This window comes from Myotis brandtii, unplaced genomic scaffold (genome assembly GCF_000412655.1).
Source record: "Myotis brandtii unplaced genomic scaffold, ASM41265v1 scaffold469, whole genome shotgun sequence".
In the NCBI taxonomy this organism is placed as follows: domain Eukaryota; kingdom Metazoa; phylum Chordata; class Mammalia; order Chiroptera; family Vespertilionidae; genus Myotis; species Myotis brandtii.
Window position 1 is genome coordinate 1,767,859 of NW_005367911.1, and position 5,716 is coordinate 1,773,574.

The window sequence follows — 5,716 nt, forward strand, 5'->3', positions numbered from 1 at the left end:
GCTGCGGCTGCCAGAGCGAGGCCGGGAGGTGGACGTGGGGGCTGAGGTCGCCCCGTGGCCGCTCCGACCCCAAGGCTCCCTTCAGCCCTGGAAGCGGAGTGCATGGAAGCAGAGGACCCTCCGCCCGCCCGCCTGCAGCCCCTCGGGCCCCCCAGGGACCGTCAGACGTCAGGACGTGCCGGGTGGCCAGGCTGGCTAATGCCACTGAGTGCGGACAAACCCTGCCCGAATGGGCATCCCGCTCCCCAAACCCCCTTCCCGCCAGCTCAGCCCGCGCTTCCCCAGGCTGGTCGCCTGCGCTCCATTCAGTTCCTCCTCCCACTTCCTGCCCAGGGAGCCTGTGCCATAGACTCTCTTCCAAGACCTTCACCCTCAGGGAGGCCCAGCCTTCCCCCTGTCCTCACTTCTCACCTCTCAGCCCTCACTCATAGATGCTCCCAAGCCGCTGTCCAGCCACTCCACAGTAACCTCTTCTTTTGAAGTTCAGGACATGTTACCATACTGGCGTTTCTTCATCCAAATCCCTCTTCCCAGTCTCCAGCAAGGAAACATACCCTGCCCAAGGTTAAAAAGGAACATTTGTAACAAAGTTAGAAGGCTACAGAAAGCAGGAGAGAAAGGCTCTATATATATCAAATGACGGATTTAAAAAATGGCTTTACACAGCAATAGGGAAGAGCAAAGAACATAAATGTAAAATGAGCAAGGACATAAACAGATAATTTGAATGATTCCTTAACGTGTTCAATTTTACTAATAATTATAATAAAACAATAACCATTCTAATGCTTTTTCTTACCTATTAAATTGACAAAACTGTTTTGAGATAATGTCAAGCTTACAGAAAAGCAGCAAGAATAGTATAAAGAATCACTATATAATCTTCATCCAGATTCCCCAACTGTTAACATTTTACCTCATTTGCTTTCACTGTCTCTCTCTCTCTCTCTCTCTCTCTCTCTCTCTCTTTCTCGGACTTCTCTTTATTCTTAGAAGAACTCTGAGATTTTAACGTTTATATGTTGTTTTTTTAAGATGTGTCCTGGTCGGGGCCTCTTCCCCATTCATTTTGTTGCTCACTCGGTGGGCCCTTAAATCTTGAGACTTATCCTTCCATTCTAAGAATTTTTCTTATATTTGTTTACAATTTCCTTCCCTCCATTTTTTTTTTCTGGATGTGGGGCTTTCCTCTGGTTTTCTTATCTTTCATAGTTTCCATATATCATTTTGTACCATTTTCTGAAGTTTTCATCAACTACTTTCTTCCTTTTCTTTTGAATATTTATTTTCAAACATTGTATTCTCCAATAGCCAGAAGCCCTTTCTTGTTCTGATTGTTTATTTTGCAGCCTTTCTCCTTTCGTGGGCAAGACATCTCCTCTCAGCTCTCTGTGGATATTAACTATGCTACTTTTAACGTTTTTCTGCTGTTAGCTCTGTTATGCTCCCCCCCCCCCCCCCCCCCCCCCCCCCCCAATTAGAACTGTCCACAAACATCTGGCGATCCTTGGCTATCTGTTGAGATTTCATCGTGAGGCACAAAAAGCTGGTTGATGGTTCTGTGTGCATGAGAGTGGCGTATCCACTGTGGAGTTTCTGGGAGGTGGCCAGAGAGCCAGCTACTAGTAAATCACTGAGTGGAGAATGAGTACCCAGTGTCTGGACCTGTGACCACCCTGTTTGTTCCAAGGAAGGATTCTTTCCTAACTAACTGCCAGTGCTCTGGGAGCTGGGTGGTGTGAGTATCCCCACCCATGAGTGTGCAGAGATTCTGCACTTTTAACCCCCCTTTGCACACCCCCTCGACCTTACTGCCCACAATGACTCTCAAGGGTCACAAGCAACCTGTTTTAACATGAGGAAACATGAGGAGGGTTTCAGTCATGCATCTGCTAGCATGAACTCATATCTGCTAGTTGGCTTTTTCTCTAGCTCTAACCTGATACCAGCTGAATGGAGGAAATGGTAGTCTAATTGGTCAGGAAGTGGGGACAGGTGGGCCATTTGTGGTCAAGAGTCCCCCAGCAGGAGAGCAGCCCAGAGAATGGGGAGGGTGCTGTGCTGCAGGTTAAGGCACAGGGACCTGAATGCCGCAAGGGAGTGGGAAGATGGAAAAGGAAGTTGAGTTACATTTAAATGGTACCCAGAGCCAGGGCTGTAGGTGGACAGCCAGAGTTGACTTGCTCTCTCCCTCCTGCCCTCAAAGGCCCAGCGCCCAGGGACAGTAGGGGCTCAATGGCGCCACGCAGTGAACCTGAGAACCAGGCACCCTGGGAAGATGGTTTCCAGGGAAAACACAAGCTCCAAACAAGTACCTTATAAATGCTCTTTTGGACCAGGTCCTGCTTGCAAACGGAGGCTTGATTTGCCTGTAATGGGCCAGCTCCGGTAGTGCCAGGGGGAGGAGGGCCATTAGCAGAAATACAAAGCAAGAAGTCATTCAGGCCATTAGGTTAAAAGAGGATTTTTCTATCTTTTATTATTTATGATTTGTGACTTCGGTTGCTGTTTCCCGGAACAGTTACAGTTTTCTTTCAACTCACTGGTGCACATAGATGCTTATCATCAATCACGCTGCAGATGGAAGCAGCGGCTCAGGCCTCTGGGGCCACGGCCTTTGCAGTTCTCTGCTGTCTCGTTAGGCAAGTTGTTTTCTGTGCTGACAGTCTCCAAAAGCTCCCGTCTGGTGCCTGCATGCGTACCTACATATACACATATGAGTGTCTCTATATTTATCTTGCAAATGCATACAGTAAACTCACAAAATGAGCAAAAGCAGGCATCAGTTTTTTACTTTAAGATGGTCACTCCCCAAAAAACAGGCATGGGGGTCCCCAGAATCCTCCGCAGCATTTAGGACTCCTTGGGTGGGAGCTCAGACTGTTGGGAGGGAGAAAGGGCAGGTCAAGCGGCCCCTGTGACCTCTGGGGGTGCTGTGGTCCCCTGGGCGACTTCCCCAGCCACCGGGGAAGGACAGTTCCCCGGCTGAAGCTCCATCTGAAATTTTGAGTTTTTCTCCCACGTTCCCCTTTTTCAGTCTTCATGAAGGCGGGGGCGGGGAGGCCTTAACTGAGACACAGACGAAAGAGGAAGTGTCTCAGCACTAACCAAACGTAATAGAGAGCCCACTCAGTGACCTGGATGGAAAAACTGAAGGCATCCTCTGCGTCCTCACAGACCTTCTGGGGGTGGGGGCAGCTGCTGCCCAGGAGCACCAAGCTTCCCTCTGGCCAGGTCTTTGCTGGGAGCTGAGAACGGATGGCTGCCTGCTCCAGGCCTTCTGATGTGCCTGAGGCTACACGGGCCTCCTTGCCCCTGTGTGACCCGCCAGGCTTCTTTCTCACAACGTGGAGATGCCCAGGCTGTGTTCAATGCAGGTGCCATCTGAGGGGGCCACCCTAGGACCATGAGCCATGAGCACCCCGCCTCCGATTCACGCTCCAAGTCAGTCAGCAACGCCCACTGAGCACCTGTGGGGTCCAGCCCGTGCTGACTCAGGGACAGGATGGAGGGGATGAAGACACGACAAGAGAGTGGCTGGTGACAGGACCAAGTGTGGTGCAGAGGAAACAGGAAAGAGAGCATCGCCAGAGTTGGCACTTTGACGAAAAAAACCGTTATTTCTTGTGCAATGTAAAATACATTTCTGCTTCCCTGGCCGGTTTGGCTCAGTGGATAGAGCATTGGCCCGCAGACTGAAGGGTCCTGGGTTCGATTCCAGTCAAGGGCAGGTACTTCGGTTGCAGGCTCAATCCTTGGGCCTGGGGGTGTAGGAGGGCACCTGTGGGTGGCAACCAATCAATGATTCTCTCTTACATTGATGTTTCTCTGTCTCTCCCTGTCCCTTCCACTCTCTCTAAAAATCAATGGAGGTGAGGATTAACAAAAAACAAGTTGTTAGCAGTGCAGGTGTACCATCCCTTATCCACATATCCGAACCCCAAAAAACTCTGAAAAAGACATTTCTACTTGAGTCAATGCAATGAAGACTATAGTAACACAGGCTTATAATAAAAAATCTGGAAGGACAGAAGAGTTGACAAAAGAACAAAATCACCCCTGGTCCTTCTGCCCGGAAATAACCTGTGTGACCAATGGCTGAACTTTTAGATATTGATGTGGGCCCATTCTTTTACTTAACTGTGATCATATGGAACCTCAAAAATTGTACATACTGATTTTTCTATGTATTTCATTCCTTTGCCAGAAGGAACACTCTGTATCAATGATGGTGAACCTATGACACGCGTGTCAGAGATGACACGCGAACTCATTTTTTTGGTTGATTTTTCTTTGTTAAATGGCATTTAAATATATAAAATAAATATCAAAAATATAAGTCTTTGTTTTACTATGGTTGCAAATATCAAAAAATTTCTGTATGTGACACGGCACCAGAGTTAAGTTTAGGGTTTTTCAAAATGCTGACACGCCGAGCTCAAAAGGTTCGCCATCACTGCCCTAGCCAGTTTGGCTCAGTGGATAGAGCGTCGGCCTGTGGACTGAAAGGTCCCAGGTTCAATTCTGGTCAAGGGCATATACCTTGGTTGTGGGCACATCCCCCGTGGGGGGTGTGCAGGAGGCAGCTGATCGATGTTTCTCTCTCATTGATGTTTCTGACTCTCTATCTCTCTCCCTTCCTCTCTGTAAAAAATCAATAAAATATATTTAAAAAAAAAAAAGGTTCGCCATCACTGCTCTATATGAATGCTCATCCTTAGCAGTTCAGCCAAATGAATCTCATAATAATATACTAGGTAGTCATTTAAAAGACTGATCCCACACTATATTTATTAACATGGAAGGATATCGCCAAGATCTTGCTGAGTTTTTTAAAAGTTTTCAAAAAATATATGTAATTTTAGCCTATTTATATCACAACATGGGTGTGTGTGTGTGTGTGTGTGTGTGTGTGTGTGTGTGTAAAGAAGATGTTTGCCAAACAGTCACAATGGCTCTCCCTAGAAGGAGGGTTTTCTGTGCTGTTTACTTTCTTTATATTATAATAGAGGCCCGGTGCACAAAATTCGTGCACTCGGGGGGAACTAAATTAAATACATAAATATAAATAAACTAGAGGTCTGGTGCACGAAATTCGTGCGTGGGGGGGGGGGGGGATGTCCCTAAGCCCGGCCTGCGCCCTCTCACAGTCCGGGACCCCTCAAGGGATGTTCGACTGCCGGGGAGCGGGCCTAAGCCAGCAGTGGAACATCCCTCGAGGGGTCCTTAGTGCTGCTGCGGAGGCAGGAGAGGCTCCCGCCACCACTGCTGTGCTCACCAGCTGTGAGCCCAGCTTCTGGCTGAGTGGCTCCCTGTGGGAGCGCACTGATCACCAGGGAACAGCTCCTGCATTGAACGTCTGCCCCCTGGTGGGCAGTGCTCATCATAGCGACCGGTTGTTCTGCCATTCAGTCAATTTGCATATTAGCCTTTTATTATATAGGGTTTTTAGTACTATTAAAAAATTTTTTTGCAATGAGCATCTGCTAGTTTTATATTTTTTCAAACTTTATTTAAAATGTTTATTTAAATCTGCCTGGCTGGTGTGGCGGGGTGATTGAGAATCAACCTATGAACCAAGAAGTCACGGTTTAATTCCCAGTCAGGGCACATGCCCAAGTTTCCAGGCTACATCCTCAGTAGGGGGCAGTGCAGGAGGCAGCCCATCAGTGATTCTCATCATTGATGTTTCTATCTCTCCCTCTCCCTTTCTCTC

The 5,716-nt window shown here is 48.0% G+C and overlaps 1 long non-coding RNA gene across 1 annotated transcript in view; it reads right to left on the reverse strand.

The window, feature by feature from the left end:
- Positions 1-2,453: 2,453 nt before the first annotated feature.
- Positions 2,454-5,716, reverse strand: part of LOC106727715 — a 4,336-nt gene continuing 1,073 nt past the window's right edge. Inside the window, exon 2 of the long non-coding RNA XR_001363948.1 lies at positions 2,454-2,702. This is a non-coding gene — a long non-coding RNA (uncharacterized LOC106727715). The remainder of the gene's footprint in view (positions 2,703-5,716) is intronic.